This window comes from Limanda limanda, chromosome 2, assembly GCF_963576545.1.
Source record: "Limanda limanda chromosome 2, fLimLim1.1, whole genome shotgun sequence".
Taxonomy (NCBI): Eukaryota; Metazoa; Chordata; class Actinopteri; order Pleuronectiformes; family Pleuronectidae; genus Limanda; species Limanda limanda.
In genome coordinates, this window is record NC_083637.1 from 22,557,265 (window position 1) to 22,576,684 (window position 19,420).

The 19,420-nt window shown below is 42.0% G+C and overlaps 1 pseudogene; it reads right to left on the reverse strand.

The window, feature by feature from the left end:
- Positions 1-1,134: 1,134 nt before the first annotated feature.
- Positions 1,135-19,420, reverse strand: part of LOC133026410 (complement C3-like) — a 37,436-nt pseudogene continuing 19,150 nt past the window's right edge.

Consider the following 19,420-nt stretch of genomic DNA (forward strand, 5'->3'; position numbering starts at 1 on the left):
ATGTTCAGGCACTCAGAGGACTTGGTAAATGTTCGTCATCTGGTTAAATACATTAAAAGATTACCTGTCTGACCCAGATCTCCTGCTGAGTTCTTTGTGTGCCAAACTCCTGAAAATGTCTGTAACTAATTTACCAGATTTCCTGTCTAAAAACAGCTCCTGTCTAACTCCCAGTGCCGCAAGGCTCCATGAAGTATTGCGGCGTAGCCTAGGAAGCTTTACACATACATCTACATATCATTGCCATTATTTTAACAGTTTTTTGATCAAACAAACAAATATTTCCTCTAAGAGTTGCCGAACTTGACTCAGAACAGGATTGGGCCACATAAGATCACTGAAGAAATATTGCAACCTATTGACCACATCTCACAACATGTCAAAACTGTTAAAACTGCACATTGTTAGACTATAAGTTAACTATTACATAAGTTATCCAATCGTGTTTTTACCGTCTCAGTAATATTGCCAAAAATTTGATGCAGATATTGAGTACCAGAAACAATCATACATGCTTTTATTACCTTGTGCTTTGATTAAAGCAAATACCTTTCCTCTGATCTTCATCTGAAAATCCTGAAACGACTGTAGTTTCTACAATTCAACTAAAGCTCATGGGGGCAGGCGGCAGATGCTCTCTGTCTGCTGGTGGGAGTGTGCTCACCTGTGTGTGCGCGCACGTGTGTGTGTGTGTGTGTGAGTGCATCGGGTTGGAACTCCGCACTGTGCGATACAGAGAAATCTAAACGCGTGACCTTCAGGGGCCCCCCCCAATATAATGTAAGGGGAAACACTGGAACCACATATGCTTAGGATGCCATCAACACAGACTCACCTTCAACATGTCACCTTAATACTTGTCCAACAATTGAATCACCTAATTTAATGTTCATTTAAATTTTATAAGAGGCTGCTGCATCACATTCCCATTGCGTTTTCATTCACAGTATTTGTTTGACCTGATTTTCTTGTGAACCCATATTTAGCCAGTAGAAGCACAGCATTTCAGTTACAGTAAAACTGTCTGTTATGACTGCCGCAAATATTAATTGATCCATAGTGTGTGAGTTGTCTAAAAAATTCACATCACAGCAGATTACAGAGTTTGATTGAAAAAAGACACTGACAATGACATTAAGACCGATACATTTTAATCAACACAATGCAGGTATTAAGGTTTTAATCCTTCACATCTCACAGCAGCAAATAAAAATGATTTAAAAAAGAAAGCATTTTCTCTTGTGTTACGCTACTGCTGACATCCAAAGAGCTGGTACTGCTGGACCATATCCTCCAAGCCCAAACACGTTGGTCTGTGCTCCTCGACTTGACACTCGGCGTCTGTGGGCCAGTACTCGATCCAGGTTCTTTCCCCGAGCACGTACTGATACCTGTGGAGAGCAGAGTGAAATACCACATGTGAAAATATCATGGAACATGATGTCGAAAAAGTGCAGAGACAGTAGAGAACATGGGAGCTGCAGTTGTTTAAACACAAAGAAACTTACAATTGATGTTGTTCGTCTCTGTGAATATCCTTTGACGTGCCCATGATGAGGTACGTTCTGTCTTCGCCCTGATCTAAAGACTCCCTGCAGTGTGGATAACTCAGGAATGTGCGCTCTTTCCCCTGAGGACCCACATCGAAACTTCCTGCGATTGAAATATATGAGAGAAGATGCTTTGGGTTGAGACGGCATTAAAGAATAGAGGACAGACAAAGAAGTGCAAGCTGCTTGCAGTCTCTAGTACCAATAATATCGAGCCTGAAGTTTGTAATGCTGCTAGTAATACCATAATGATATTACTGTGGCAACGAAATCAACTGGCTCATTAATTTTCTCCACCTGCCGAACTGACAACAGGTCTGTCTACAAACTAATCAAAAAACAACCGATCAAATGCAAATAATGTAGAAAAGACATGATCCTGGTTTTGGACCTTGGTAAAAACGGCCTAAAAAAACCCTAAAAAAAGGTGATTAAAATTTCCGATGGTTCACAGAGGAGATAAATACCCACCTTCTTTGATCACTTCCAATATCCTCATTGTGTAAATGTCAGTAGACAAGCCGTCTGTGAAGTTCTCCAGTCTCACTTTGTACACTGAGGACATACAAGATGCAGATTGATACCTCGCTATTTAGATTTTTTAACAATCACTTACACAAACATACAATATGTTCAGGCTTAAACAAATCTCAACTTAAGTGCAGACCATTTTAAGTGCATCTCACCAAAATCTATTTTGCTGGTAGGAGTAGTCTCACAAGATTTTTCTGTGCGCAGATCATTGCTGATCTTGCCCTTCTTCTGCATACTGCAGTTCTCTGGAAAGAAACAATAGGCACAAAGTAAATACACAAGTGATGACTCGATTAATTGAGAACATGTGTTGGTGTATGGATGCATCGACCGGAGACATCAGCTTCTGGAGATTTACTGTGCGCCACTTTCCACGACCACCTGCTTCCAACTCATTTAATCTTCACCCAAATTTAATGAGGTGAGATACTAAAAGGCTGCAGGTAACAGACAATGGAGGATGATGAAAGCACTATGTAGCGCCTCTAACCTTATTGTTAGAAAGCAACTCCCATTCCTCTAGGTTCAGGAAGTCGGACTCTGACTGGAAATTGAACAGTGATCATTTATTGCCTTACAAACAATTATTATTTAACAGTGCATAGCATTGGGAACAAAAACAACAATAGAGCTCTTTCAATAAAATAATAAAATAAAATAATAAAACAAAGTTCAAAGAAAAGTATCCTTTCTTCTATAACAGAAGATGGGGTTTCAACACTGTGTTTGTTCTACTACCCGGGTAGGTTTTATGGTGAACGTTCTTATCTGATTCTGTATCAAAGGAAAGTGAGATGTCTGGAGCGGATCCCGATCTCCGTCCGCTGTCAATCGCCTGGCTCACCACTGAACCACCAAGGGTTCAGAATTCTTATCAATCTATAAAAAAAACAATCGGAGTCCAACAGAGGCTTAGGCCTACACGGCTGAAGCAGCTCCGCTCTCTCTCTCTCTCGTACAAACGCACAAAGCTCTCTCCCAGGTTGGTCAGCTCACTGCACGGGCAGCTCTCTCGTCAATGTCTCGAGTGAGTCTCAGGTAGAGGACACGCTGTGTGGTCGTGACCATGGATGCAGGGCTAACGCGCCACCTTGTGGTGGGCGCGTTAAACTCTCTCTAAATGATATATATGGGTCTGGTATCCATGTGGGTTACAACTACATTACAGTCATGTGTTGAGCGTGTCTTTGCATGTTCTCCCTGTGTTTGCGTTAGATTTCTTCGGTTACTGTGGCTTCCTCCAACAGTCGAAGGTTAAGCAGGAGATTGTAGGTGTGAATGTGAGTGTGAACGGTTGTTGTCTCTGTATGCTGGCCCCTGATTTACCCAAGGTGTACCCTGCCTTCGCCCAACGTCAGCAGGGATTGGCTCCAGTAACCCCCCCCGTGACTCTCAAAGGATAAGGAGTATAGATAGTGGATGGATGTATGGATGGCTTTTGTCTTCAAAGAGACACCACCTTGTTTACCTTCGGCACATGTGCACTCATCATTTCTGCAGAGCCTCAGTAGCTGTCCAGCTCTCCTCTCTGGGTGATAGAATTTCACACAATGTCTTTCTGCAATGGAAAGGAAATATACAGTGGCTTACATCAGTGAAAATCAACATTAAACACTTGATAGGATGTTTTTTTAAGTGTGTGCAATTTGGTGCAGCTTGATTGAATTATGGCAACTGTTAGGCCTTGAGGAAGGTAAGTGCTCTACTGAGTGTCATTCTAAGTGCGTTTGAGGCTTACGGTCATAATATTCATAGACAGAAACAGTAGCTGGCTGTAAGACGCCCACTTTCATCTTCTGGTGAATCCTAAATGTGATCTCCTCTGGTCGTGTGTGAGAAACCTGCGGAGAAATTTGTAGCAAATGTGAAGTAGAGACTAAACAAGGTCTAGAGAAAAAGGGGAAAGGGGGAAGAAAGGCTTGCGTCTCACCTTGTCCAGGTAGATGATCAGTGAGCCTCTTTCTGACAGGACAGTGTTCATCTCATATTTTGAAATAGTGCGGGCACGTCCTTTAGACAACTACACACACAAACAAACCGTGTCAGACACCTTTCAAAACCATTAAACATCTCCTTTCTCACATTGGCTCTATGTGTATGTGTGTATCTGTAAAAGCTCTTACTAAGTCCAAGTCATTAGTGTTGACGGTGAAGCCAGTCAGCAAACCGATATCCAAGATTGACATGGTGGCATCTCGCTCCTTGTCCTTATATCTGTGTAGGAAATGTACAATGTTCAATTAAACGAGACAGTTAAAACAATATGAAAAACACTTCAGTCAGTATTGTTTCTTTATTGTACTTACAAAACCTCTATTATCAGCTTGTATATCATCTCATCTGCATCCATTTTGTCTGTAAAAGCAAGATAACACACAAGAATTAAATCCTCTCTCATAAAGAAAAGAAAATTGGGCAGAGTGATGGCGACTCAGCAGGAAAATCACAGTCGCATACAGGGAGACATAGAAAATGACAAATTATTACAACATATAAAAATGAAGAGACAAGCAAATTACCTGGGATGAGCTTCACTGAAATGTTGAATTTCTGACAGTCGCTCTCCTTCTCTTTAGGTAGAGCATAATACAGCGACACCATCTGTCACACAGAAAATATCACATAAATTAGCTTTTGTCGTACAAGCTTTGTTGACACTAGGTTAAAATGTATCTGGTCGGATCTGGGATCAATAAAGAACATATAAACAGCAGATGATAGAGCAAAGAACAAAAAAAACATTTTACTTACTGTCACTGTTGCTTCTCCTGATCCTGTGGCAGTCACTTTCACATCCTGGTTTATATCATTGATCTGAGGATATAAAATACACACAAGTACACACTGTATCAGCAGAGGCAACAAAAAGAAAAGCAACATGCAAGTTTGTGTGTGAGAGTGTGTACTCACTTTAGATGTTCTTGTGGTATAGCTGTTTTCCCGGTTGAAGCTAAACTTTTCAGTCTTTGCCCTGCCCGGCAACAAGATATCCACATTCAGATCATACGCTGGTTCTTTAGCACTGGCCCAGTACTCTGCTACAGCCTGGTACACTATGATGGTAGCCTGGAAATAGAGAAAGAGGGAGGGGGAGAAAATAACACTTTTAAAAACCAAAGATATTGTTCATAGGTCCAGATTAATTTACACAACATAAAGTAAGATCTAATGTTCAACTTAATTAAATTCTTGGAGCAATTTAAGTTGTAAATCTCAGTTTATTTTACCTCCAGCTTTTCTTCTTTTAGTTGATTAATTTGCTTTAATTGATTAATTTGCTTTGAATAACATTTCATGAACTGTTATTTTGTAAATGAGGTATCAACCTTAATGTATTCCTGGGTTAAAGTAAAGATTGAATGAATGAATGACAATTCAAAGACCCGATAACTAGCTAGAGGTTAGGGCTGCTCGATTATGGAAAAAATCATAATCACGATTATTCAATCGATTATTATGTGCCCGTATTCTGACGTCTATGCTTTATTCTTTTAATGACTAGAGAGTGCGCAGTAAAGTGAATCACTTCCGGTTAACACCGATGACGGCTGCGTGTCTTATTTCTCCCTGAAACAAGGATATTGGTGCGCATTCATTCAAACCCTTTATGATGGCAACCCTAACACTCTCCAACAAAACACTTTGTAAATGAGAACTTTGAAATCCTATGGGGGCTATGAGGACCATCATCATTTACCCCCGAACCCCTTCATTGAGGGGGTTACTTACAACAACAAGCGGAGAATCGCGGGCTGACCGGTGTCGTGTATTCGTTAGAGTAGAACATGTTGGTGTGTGTTCAAAACATAATGACAGGCTTACGTTTATGATACCTGCCTTCTGGACTCTCAGACATTCTCAGAGAGTCCTCCAGATGTTTATCTTAGAAGTTCTCTACCTTTTTGAAATGACCTTTGACTCTCAGAGTGACCTCTCACTTGCTAATGGATGGGAGTAGAAGGAATGTTCTTGACCAATGTGTCTTCATGTTCGGACACAAAAACATGTCCCTCTTTAGTCAGAGATCCCATGGGGGACGCCATTTACCTGAAGTCATGGGCGGAACCAATCTCTCTATATATACTGTGTGTCCGACCCCTGCAAGTCAGACTTCACCTTTTGGCTGTGTGATTTCTCCGAGTCTCTAGAGCTCGTGCTGACCTGTGAAACTTCTGTGTAATAAACTCTGTTATAATGTAAGTATTGGGTCCGCGGTCCTTTCCTTCATCATCAACTTCTACAACCACATCAACCTCTCGGCTGACCAGAAATATACGTCACCGGCGCGGAGAAATGCAGGTCCGGTGAGAACAGCCGGGTGGCAGCGCGTAGAGAATGGACGCTGCGCGGCGCGGACGCTACATTGTGTGGTGCTGCTCCTCGTCGGATTCTTCAAATCCGAAGTGTTCCCATACAAGAGAACTTCTTCAACCCTTTTTGTCGATCAAACGGGGCTGCCGTCCCTCTGCCATTTTCCACTCGCACTGTTTTTTAAATACCGCCGGTCACCACACACACAACTCGCCTCCTTCACTTCACAGCTGCTGGAGAGTGAGCGCCAGTCAGCGGGGCCGCGCTTTTGGGGAAGGACTGAATTGCGCATGTGCGTCTATTTCGAAAAAATGCCAAATAATCGTTTCAACTTGATTACAGTTGTTTGGAGATCGTTTGACCCCATAATCGAAATCACGATTAAAATTTGATTAATTGAGCAGCCCTACTAGAGGTGCATATTGAGAGAGTGCTTTGTTACCTGAGTTGATCCAAATCCTCCGTCCACCTTCTGCTGTTGGTTGAACCATCTCACGATAGGTCGGGCTTCTTCGAAGGCCTTTATCAACAGAGGGGGAGAAAAGGGTCTAAGTTCCTGTGAGCGAGCATCGGTTTTGGTTAGGTTTTCAAAAGCCCACCATGTAAATTAGTTTTTTCTATCATGGCAATTCTTCCTTGCAGAGACATGGCGCTCGCCTGATACAAGTAATCGGTTATCAATGGTTAGCAATGTTTTTTTACTGTACAAGAAAAATTGCAACCAGCATTAGCACAGGCCAAGCAAGCAGCCCATTCCAAATTGTTATTTTAGAGCAGGCACTGCACTAGTCTAATAATCCCTCCAGCCTTTTAATGAGAAGGCATGGCTTGTGACTGTTATTGTGTGTATGTTACGGACAGTGATCTGTATGTCCTGTATGTATACATGTATTGTGTTCTGTCTTGTGTTGTTGTTTTGTCTCCACATCCTGGTAGACTGGTGATGCCTGCAGGGACTGGAAGGGGAAGCTCTCGGGCAGGACGCGCCAGTGAAGTGGCCACAGAAGAAGAAGCATCATGGCCGCTCATCTCACCTGGTTCCAATCTTCAAATCACCACACCTGTTTCAGATATCAACCCTTCCCCTTTAAATAGTCCTTTTTTTGTTTTGTTGGCGAGAGGAGGCTTTTGTGTTGAGCTGTGGCAGAGCTCTGATTGTTTTGTTTGGTTTTGGTGTTTGCTGGTGTATTGAGTTAGTTTTACCAGTATTATTTAAGTTGTTAGCAGCCCACTGATAGTCCTTGTTGATCCCTGTGTTGCTTTGTTTAAATAAATACTGTCTTTGTCTTATATCGGGTCTTGTCTTCTGTGTGACTGCACCCTCACTTCTTCAAAGCTGTTGCATTTATGTTATGTCCTGCTACGAGCCACCAGGGGGCGTAACAGTGTAGCTCGACATGCTGGTCAAACACACATACTGTAAGTGGGACATGCTTACCCCGACCTTGACCAGAGCCAGAAGAGCGTAAGCTGTGGCCTCCAGTGTGTAAATATGTCCCTTAACTACAGGCCAGTGAGACCGCTCTGAGGGGGATTAAACAGACAAAGTAACTTTTTAATACATAGAAGAACTTGTGACAAACTTCAGTGACTAAGAATATCTAATTTTGCTTAAAAAATGAAATAAAAACAGGAGGAATGGGAAAATGTGATCAAACACAAGCTTATTTACATGAAAATCCAATTTATAATGGATTATTAAGGCAAATAAAGATATTTGACATTTAGTTTTTAGTATGTAAATCTATGTTAAATATTTCTGAAATAAGACTTGATATTCAACTATAAAATAGATATACTTTACAGACAATGTTTGTTTATTTGTTTGCAGGATAATGCAAAAGCTATTCAACTGATTTTCATGAAATTGTGTGGAGAGGCGGGGCATGACAAAAGAAAGAAAATATTACAATAATGAATTTTGGTGCAGAGTTGGATTGGGGGACTAATCAAGTTTTCTTTTTTACTTTACTTTAACATGATTTGGGCCTTTATTGACTTGGACATATTTGTTGATATAACAGAGAATAATCCATGGATCTTGATAAGACCAATCAGACTTTTTAGGGGACTAATAGTCACGAGTCATTATAATTTGGTGATAATGGAAATAAAAATCTGGATCTAGTGAACTTAAATGTGGTTTTAGAATGGGACTGTTGGGCTTTGGCAGAGGTATGTTATAATATTGGTTTAAATATTCCCATAATATCAATGTTGTTCGGGCTCTAATTAATTGTTGATGTGTTTTATATTTGCTTGTACACATCCATATACTATTGTTGTGTGGCAGCACCTGGAGAAGCGAACTTGAAGAAGACTTCTCGGTTCAGTTTGCCTTCGTTGGCCAAGGCGTACGATGTCATGGCAACAGCATATGGGTTGGTGAGGCTGGCCAAACGCCTCTCCAGGTACTGCACCGCTTTGTCTACACTGCCTGGAAGACTCTGCGCCTCAGGAGAGGAAAAAAAGAGGATGAGGGAAATCACAATAATACATGTTACACAATGCATTGCAAGGAGTAGAAAGTACAGATATTTGCTGATACATGTATTGTGTGGGAACCCTGACCCTAAAAGTGTAAAGTACCTGACAATTAATCTACTTAATAATAAACTACAGTACAGTATCAAAGTAAATGTACTTTTTGAGCAGTAAATATGCCACAAGTATTTTTGTAACTGTATGTGCCGTGCAAGAACAGGAAGGTTGACAGGAGGGGCAGTAGTAAATAAGGGGGCAGGGCTCAACCAATGGTTTCATAATGAGAAGTAAGTAACTGAAGATGGCCAGTACTCACACTAACAGTGGCATTACATAGAGTCCGTGACTCCTGCATGGCGATGAGGATGAAGGCCGTCATGGAGGCATCGGAATCGGAGCCACGCACATCACCCTACAAACATACATATGCCCAAATTTCATTCTATTTGTATATGGTGATATCATTTTTAATGTTATTCTTCATGTCCATTAATTTGAAGACTGATGTTGATGAAATTAGTGTACGCACAATCATCCCTCCGCTGTACACGATTCCGACTTCTCTGAACACGCCGTCAGTTTGCTGCGCGTTGAGAATCAGGAACTTCACAGCATCACAGATCACGTGGCTCTCAACTTTCACCAGACTGTTGGCCATGGCAAACACCTTGGTAACGTATGCTGTCAGCCTTAGGGAGGGGAGAGGTGGTAATTGTTTAGAACTATAAATTTGCTATGAAATATACCCTCTCATAGTATAGTAGAATATACGTTAGGAGACATTACATTACAAACTGGAGGATGTTTACATATGAGTTCATAGATGTTATGATGCCTCACCAGGAGCTACTTTGGCGATGGGGGTACACAGAAAAAGAGCCATCAGGTTTACGGAAGACAAGCTCGTTGTTGTAGCCTGGACACAAACAAAACACACAATGCTTTAACTGAATATAACTGATGGCAGTTTTGTTTGTGAAAACTGGGTGAAAACCTTAGTTGTGTATGTGTCTATGCGTTGTATTTAGTTAAGCTGCTTTCGGACAAGAACCTAACTCCAGATAATCCCTTGACGTTCTCCGGGGGGGGTCACTGGCAGAGTGAGAGGCTCCAGAGTTTTCCTGCCAGCCTCTGGGTAAAAGCTCTGGATAAAGTTAAAATGAGCCGTTGTGAGCAAGAAATCCTCGGCAGGATTCACTGCAAGCGAGTGGGTGGGTTGATGACGTTTGTATCGCGAAAAAGATACAAAAAGAGAAAAAGGGTACCGATATTTCAGGATGAAAAAGCCGTGCCATACATGTAGAAGAAATTGACAAAGATGTCAACAGAGATTTTAGTGATAAGAGACAATGCTGAAGATGATATGCTGTAAACAACCCTTGATCTCTGCAGCAGAATTTATATGTCCCAAGTCCAATTGACTCCCATATTAAACCTGTTTACAGCCTTGTACAAAAATTGGTTTTAGTCTCAATTGCGAGATTCTTCCTTCATGACAACTCTGAGGGGGGTGAATTAAGCGATATAGATGTTTGAAATTCACGTGACGTCACAGTAAACTCGCCGACTGTCACTCCTAGCCTGGTGTCTGCTCGGCTCTCCCGGAGCTAACAGGCTAATCCCTGTTAGAGTGAGCACAGCCTGACACCGTGGAGAGGCTTCCACCCACACATCGGATGAGTTACACGGTTAGAAGAGCTGCTTGTTCTCCTGACGGAGCAACTAGAGGCGTCTGCGCTCCTGTTTCTGTGGTAAGTGAAGTTTAGTCTTTTATTTAGATGTGTTAGTAGTGATTCGCAGGGACCTGTATCTCTGTACCAGGCTCGCTAGCTTAGCTACGCTCGCCAGCAGTCAAGAGACCACCAGTAATAGGATGCTAACCGGGCTAACTGGACGGGAGTTTTTACATACACATACCGGCCTGCACCGATCCACCCAGCAGAGAGAAGCGGTAGAGTTTGATGATGAATCTTTTAAACTGAGACAGGAGACTGTGTGTGTCCGGAGAATTAGCTCCACCACGTAAGATAACTAATGTTATGTAAAGTTGTTTAACTCGCCCACCCATTTGACTTGACTGTGTTACACAGATTCTTATTCTGCAGAAACAGATTTACTGTGATCAACTGATACTTGAGTATTTAAAGTCACATCTGCATTATAAGAGCAGCTGTTTAAAGTAGCATTAAGTCTCTTAAAGCTCTTTATTCAGAGTATTGGTGTTGTGTTGTAACTAGGGCTGTCAAAAGATTAAAAAAAATTAACTAATTAATCTCACATTTTGAAATTCATTAATCGCGATTAAAAGTTTGTTTTTCTTCTAAAGACTAAATCTAATGAATTAACAAGAAATCACTTCAGACAGCGTGTATTTTATTTTTTCAAAGAGACTCAGGCCTATAACACCTACCTATAAAGTGGCAGCCATGTCGTTAAATATCATGTATGATAAATTGTGTAAAAAAAAAATATTTAAACACAACAGCTGAAAATATTCCCAATGTCCTTGGAAAAAATTACACTGCTTCTTTCTTCAGTGAAACATCCAGATTAGTAAAAGGTAAAAAAAAAGTGTATTTGAGACACCATTACGAATACGTATTCTCCACATAGGCTTGAATGAAGAATACGTAGTTTACCCTCCACACCCGACATTGAGCGGAGCAAACTGCGGAGAAGTTCTTGAAGATGGATGACATTAAATTAATAATTGAAGTGGAGAAGTAGTACAGTGAGCTGTACGATTCTCGGCCGTGTTGTTTAAAGACAACATTAAAAAGGACAAATGCTGGGACACCGTTGCAGTTAATGACAAATATCAGCTGTATGTGTGATCACGGAGAGGAATTGCAGGATGACCGCCGCGGAGTTCAGCGTGTCCGGTGTGCAGCCTGGCCCCGGCGTGCTAGGGATCTACGCGACGCTTACGCGTCCGGTGTGCAGCCGGCGTAGGACTACACAAACGAACATGCGCACAAACACACACACACAGTTCGAGGAAGATTAAAAAAATGCACATGAGAGGACGGAAAGAGTGGAGTTGCCTGTGTGACGGTCTCTGTTTGCACTGCTGCGTTCTTCATTCACTTCACTTGACTCAGGCTTAGTGAAACAGTTTAACTTTATTTTCTGTAACATATAACGGGACACAGTCACAGTTATCTACAAAAGAAAAGTTGCATATTACTAAACCAGTTTCATACACTAAAATAACCATTAGAAACTAACTAAAACACTAACAGACAGAGCGACACAACTCACTCAGACCGGGGGAAACTGCTTCTGAGATAATAAAGGGTGCGCTCCTACACTATTCCCCAGAAGTTCCTGCTGTGGGCCTTCAAAATAAGACAGACACGGCAAAATAAAAGAAATATAGTTCAGCCAGCGCTGAGCCAGGGTAGCAGCGAGCAGACCCTTGTTTCGCTGGATCCGTTTGATCATCTCCAAGGCAGAATTCCACCGGGTGGCAACATCTTGAACTAGCAACTCTTCCTGCTGTCCTTGTGCAGTTTGCTGTGCTTTCATTCAGACGGGACTAATCATTTGACGGGCTGTGTTTGAAGGGCGACGCTGGCAGCTTGCTCAAGGAGCTGAATTTTCTTCCGCACACCGGATGTAAACAAAGCTGCGTTAACTGCGTTAAAATATTTTATCGCATTAATCTAGGTCACAATAATCTCATAGATTAACGCTTTAACTTTGACAGCCCTAGTTGTAACATATTACAGTGAAAACTAAACGTGTCTGCTACCTTCAGTTTTTACATTGTTAATCTTAGGCAGACTTCACCGAATTATTGTGTTAATTATAAATAAATTATAGTAAGTGTAACTTTACTGGAATAGACAGTCACATAGAGAACCTGAGGCTGATGTCCACAACCTATTTCCTAAGCTGAAATGACTATGATCTGATGAACTTAGTAATAAACTTTTATTTTTACCATGTAAAAGTCTGTTAAGGAGTTAACCTTGCACATGTATGACTTAATATATCTGTGTATTTGTGTTTAATGTTCCTCTAGGATGTCCAACATGAGACATCACTTCAACAATGACTCCAGGTACAGACCTGTTTTCATAACTTACAAACAATCAAAGCAAAGTATTGCACATAATACATAATATATTAAATAATATATGCAATACTTTTAATGTGAAAGAACTCCATACTGTACATTCATTGTCTTGGTAGTGCACAGTTTAATCCAAAAGCAATACATAGTTGAATATCCACAGAAAATAAGGACACAAACTTTGTTCATAAGTAACATTTCCTCGACAATAATGCCATACTTTTATGTTTCCTGTCATTTTATCAGGGACAGGCGAGCCTGTAGGACACAGCTGTGCTGACTGTTTTCTGTCTCTTAAGGCAAAGAAGAAAAATAAAACACTGGGTTCTTATCTAAAGTGTATCAAATCAGAAATCAAGTCACAACTAAACAGACGACTGAAGTTAACTTGCTCCAATCTTTTCATTAGACGTGTTAAATAAACGGTAACTTATAAAAATTACACATTAAAAACCACTTGAGGCATGTAAGCATATGATTATGATGATATATAAATAAATAGGTTTTGTTGTTGTATAGTTTCAAGGTTATTACTTTCGTTCATGGTTAAGTTTGCGACCATCCTCCAGCACAGCGTTAGCCGTTAGCTGCGCCGGTTAGCATGTTGCTGGTAGCCGTTAGCTCCCCCGGTTAGCATGTCGCGATTAGCCGGTTAGCCGTAGCCTGAGCTAACCAGTCAACTCGAGCTCTGCTAGCGTCGCTAAGCTGTGAGTCGGCACTCACGCTGCTCGTCCTTGCCCATTGATTGGTTAGCGAGGAGGAGTAGGCACCGTTAAGATGGCGCAGGGGGAACGCCTCCTACTAGTCTCATTCTCCCTCTGTAGAAACCAGCGGGTGACGTCACGGACCCTCCCCCATTTACATATACAGCCGTGGCCAAAAGTTTTGAGAATGACACAAGTATTGGTTTTCACAAAGTGTGTTGCTTCAGTGTTTTTAGATATTTTTATCAGATGTTACTATGGTATACTGAAATATAATTACAAGCATTTCATAAGTGTCAAAGGATTTTATTGAGAATTACATTAAGAATCTGCAAAGAGTATTTGCAGTGTTAACCCTTCTTTTTTAAGACCTCTGCAATTCACCCTGGCAAGCTGTCAATAAACTTCTGGACCACATCCTGACTGATGGCAGCCCATTCTTGCATAATCAATGCTTGGACTTTGTCAGAATTTGTGGGTTTTTGTTTGTCCACCTGCCTCTTGACGATTGACCACAAATTCTCAATGGGATTAGGGTCTGGGGAGTTTCCTAGCCATGGACCCAGAATTTCAATGTTTTGTTCCCCGAGCCACTTAGTTATCACTTTTGCCTTATGGCAAGGTGCTCCATTATGCTGGAAAAGGCATTGTTTGTCACCAAACTGTCCTTGGATGGTTGGGAGAAGTAGCTTTCGGAGGATGTTTTGGCTGAGAAGCAACCCCACACATGACTGGTCTCAGGATGCTTTACTGCTGGCACGACACAGGACTGATGGTAGCGCTCACCTTTTCTTGTCCAGACAAGCTTTTTTCCAGATGCCCCAAACAATCGGTAAGGGGATTCATCAGAAAAGAGGACTTTTCCCCAATCCTCAGCAGTCCAATCCCAGTACATTTGACAGAATATCAGTCTGTCCCTGAGGTTTTTCCTGGAGAGAAGTGGCTTCTTTGCTGCCCTTCTTGACACCAGGCCATCCTCCAAAAGTCTTCGCCTCACTGTTCGTCAATGCCAATGCACTCACACCTGCCTGCTGCCATTCCTGAGCAACCTCTGCAGTAGTGGTGCCCCGATCCTGCAGTTGAATCAACTATTGGAGACGTCCTGGCGCTTGCTGGACTTCCTTGGGCGCCCTGCAGCCTTCTTCCAACAATTAAACCTCTCTCCTTGAAGTTCTTGATGATCCGATAAATGGTAAATTTAGGTACAATCTTACTGGCAGCAATATCCTGGCCTCTGAAGCCCTTTTTGTGCAAAGCAATGATGATTGCACGTGTTTCCTTGCAGGTAACCATGGTTAACAGAGGAAGAACAATGATTTCAAGCAACATCCTCCTTTTAAAGCTTCCAGTCTGCTATTCTGTCTCAATCAGCATGACAGAGTGATCTCCAGACTTTTCCCTGTCAACACTCTCACCTGTGTTAACAAGAGAATCACTGACATGATGTCAGCTAGTCCTTCTGTGGCAGGGCTGACATGCAGTGGAAATGTTTTTTTTTGGGGATTAAGTTCATTATCGTGGCAAAGAGGGACTTTGCAATTAATTGCAATTTCTTTGCTTGATGTGAATGAGTCTAAGTGGAGAATCTCCTGCTGTGTTGTCATATGTGGAAGAAGAACTTGGGAGAAAGTATGGACCCAATTGTGTGATATTCTCTTGAGTTCAAGTCTGAAAACAGCTTGAGTGTTGTAGCTCGGATATGTGGAGCAGGGGTAGCATGTTGTGTCTCATTTGTTTTGATACCACTTCAGCCACAGTGAAATTAGGTATGTGCGAGAAAATACATTTGAGTGATCTTACCGGTCTTGATATGCTGGAGGGCTGTGTTTCGTTTCTCTAAGCCCACAGCCTCCCACTGGTTGGTTTTGTCCAAATAAGTGGTTGCAATGAGTGGTAGGGTCATGTAGATCATGTTCTGCTCTCCGCAGCCTCCTGGCTGTTGGATAAGGGTACCCATTGACTGCCCACTGATTGCGTTCTCTACCATTGAAGCAATGTTTTCCCTCCCTGCAGGCACACACACAAACAGAAAAACCAAAGCACTTTAAATCAACAGGAGAAGACGTGCAAATAAACATGAATTAATATTACGGGCATGCGATATACGACATGTCCAAATGTACCATAATCCCACCTGTCACAGAAATCTGTGTGCTAGTAGGTGTGTTTGGAACCAAATCTTTCCTTTGGATTCCACTGTTGATAATTATCTCTTGTTTACCTCCTGAAGAGAGAAACAGGATAAATTCAAGTAATAATTTAAACACAATACTACTACATTACTATCAAATGCAACTGTTTATGTGGTAAACTCACCGACACCTTTGTTAGAGGGGTCTAGTGGTATAATCTGTTGCTTTTTAACCAGAACACCTTCTGGCTGGAAAAAAACAGCAGAAACAAACATTACAAATCACAACTACTTTTAAAGTAATATATTATGCTGGTTAACAATAAAATACAGAGCAGTTTGTCTGTTAAAATATTCAATCCTTATTGGTCTGATTCTTTTTCTCAGTTGATGTTGCATTTTGAAAGGGCTGATACAGTTTGCATTTGAAGTCAAAGTAAAGCCCTAAATGATCAAATATTAAACATTCATATTTAAAATATTAATATTAAATCATGACTTTAATTTGTTAAAGTTACCTCGGGGTACCACCCTCCAAAGAAGGGAAAAGTTAGCCAATTTATTGATTAAGATCAGTCTCATTTAGATCTAGTTCAATTAGAAATCTCAATATTTACTATTAAAGATGATATAATGAACAGGGAAGGTTTAAGGAAGTCTTGACAGTGTAGAGGTTGGCAAAATTCACTTATGCAACATTAGTGAAAGAACATTTGTGATAGAAAAACATTTGTTATGATAAAGTATAAAAACACAAATTACTAACAAACGTACTAGCTAAACAAAGATGTGTATGTGAGTATGTAAATTAGGATGCTTCCCAAAATGGCTGACTAAGGTTCACACCTTCTTCAGCATGCCTTCAAAATGGTGGTTTGGCCCACTTAAGTTAACTTAAGCCCCCCCTCTTCTTCTTCTGAAGTAATGGAGATAAGGAAGTTTAGGGATATGCGTGTGTCTGTGTGAATGGTAAACAGAGAATGAAAGGGTCTGTGTAGAGCGTAACTAACATTAACTTTCATTTAACTTATTAACACAATATCACCACATAAATCAAACGTATAAACACCACACAGAATCAAATAAACAGTCTTGCTTAGTCTAGTTTAATTATTTAGCCCGATATGTGACCAGTCCTTAGAAAGGGAGAAAGTTGCTGTGCAGTTCGCCGTATGTTCTGCAGGTTGTGTAAAGTCTTCTGGCTTTGTTGTAAGGTTTCTGCATACGCGGTTCTGTTGAGCTGTGGCTCGGTCGCTGGTCAAAGTTCTCCTGCAGGACATCGAGTCTCTACTAGGATTTTGTAGAGCTTGAAGGGTGAGGAGGTTTCCTTGATAAGGTGAGCTGGAAGCTAGACCTTTGCGCTCCTCTTGTAGATTGGGTGGGAAGACAAGATTTGCTGGAGCAGCCAAGCCGCCCCTCCCCCCCTCTCGGAGATGCAGGAGAAACGGCTGGCCGCCTGCTGTCCTCGGTGGGTAGATGGAAAAGAGAAAGAATTGGGGCAGACCTGTCCTTATATTGGCCTGGTGACCTCACAGGTCATGGGGCCAGAGTGACCAATAGGAGGTGAGCCTTGTGGCTTTTCACACCTCTGTGTGATGTTGTTGAAACAATGGAACATGAAGCGTTCTGGGAGACTGAGTTCGGGGGGCTTCTTCAGAACAAATCGCCATGCTTGTTTCCAGGCTTTGACCACAGGTAGGCCGAAAAATAAGCTTTGCTTTTAAAAAAACTGTGTCCCAACAGTCCCAAATAAGGGGCTGCATTTGGAATCCAATGGGTGAATCCTTCTCCGGCCAAACCTATCCCAGGATTCATTGCGTGCCAGAGTCAAAGCCAACGAGCTTGTCACAGTCTGCTCATCTCCTGTCTGCTGGTATTTTTCCACTCATCTCTCTCTCTGCTCCACTCCAACTGTTAGCCACGCCTCCTCATCAGGCCAACTCTCCACACCTGTGACAGCCCTGGCTGCATTTAAGCCTGCTCCTGTCTCTGCTTCAGTGCCAGATTGTCTTGTGTTATGCCTGACCTCCAGCGTTTCTTTCCCCGGACTGATCACCTGTTGCCGACCTGCCTGCCTCGTCTCTGCCCTGGATATTACCTCAGCCTTCTGTCTTCGACCACGAGTTTCGCCTATCCCCTCCTGGAAACGCACCTGCTCGGCTCTGTGGCTACACAGCTCACCACTGGACCCGTCTGCCATCTAGGTAATCCTCCTGCTGTTGCCTTTAGTCTGCAACACCAGGCTCACTCCTTCCCAGATCTCGCAGAGGATCACTGTGAGCAAAGACTTTTTCACCCTGCCACTGTAAGAACTGTTAAAGACTGCAGTGAATAATAAAGTTCATTACTGACTGAGATCTCGTCTGCCTGTGCTGCTTTTGGGTCCTCACCATATACGTGACAGAGCTAGGTATATGAGTGGCTAGGCTGCAGTAAGCGCAGCCATAGTAGCTAACGATGAGATGGTAAGAACGGGACAAGCTAGTGACACAAAAAGGAAATCCTCCCCAGACCATCTGATTTATGCTGGGCCTTTGCGAACTTCGTTCGTTCAGATTTGATGACAGGGGGTGAATGCTTTTATAGAGCCCGATGGAGTTATTGGGAATGATATTGACACACTTAATGAGAGCAGGATATGTTACAACTTAAAATGGCTACATACAAAAACTCAGGTATCACTGGTTGCAAAGGGCTGACAGCAGCCACACATACATCCACATCACACAATAACATGCCTCAGGTCGAGTACGTGAAGGCAACCGGCTGCATGGTGAGCATTATACTTGCTAAGGTTCTGCCACTTCCGGTAAACATAAACAAAGATGGAGACCCTCAAGGAGATCAACATTTAGCAAATGGTAAGATCAAGACAGAAAAATCAACGACACATCATACAAATAATTCCAAACCTGGTCACACAGCTTGTCTACAGTACTCCTTGTCATTTCTGTCAATCATGACGTGGCCCTGATGACGCGCCCCCTGACCCCATTAAGGTTTGTGACGTAGAAAATGATGCACCAGGGGGGGAAAAGGCAAACTTCTGGCAATAGGAAAGGTGTCGTTCACCTTTGTAACAGGTTTACCTGCCTTTAAATACCTGCTTTCACCTGCTAAATGTGGTGCAAAAGAGGTATATTACAGTGTGTGTTTCTCTTACCACCACACGCAGCATCTTCTTGACTCCATCATTGACTGATGAGTCTTTAACAGCTGCTTTGACCTCAATGCTGACTTGTCCTTCCTTCATGGGAATGATGACAAAGGGGACAGATCGTGTGGTTTGTCGCCCGACTCTGACCTCCTGACGATACCTTGAGCGTTTAGAAGCCGAGCTGCACACATGCTCCTCCTCAAGCAGATCCACACGCACCTTGGGAAAGACACAAAGATACATCAATGAGTTTGGTATATGGGCAGCTGGTGAAAGATCTGCCTCAAGAAGATGCAGTTTCTTCTTCGTTGATTCCTCTCATATTTGATAATTTCAGGTACACTTTGATGTAAATAAAAGAAATTAACAGTAATTGAATGGTTGAAATTGTTGTCCAAAAGTATTTGTTTTTGTCATAATTGAATATAAAGTGAAGTAGCAGAGTGGAGAATAACCCTGGAAACACAAACT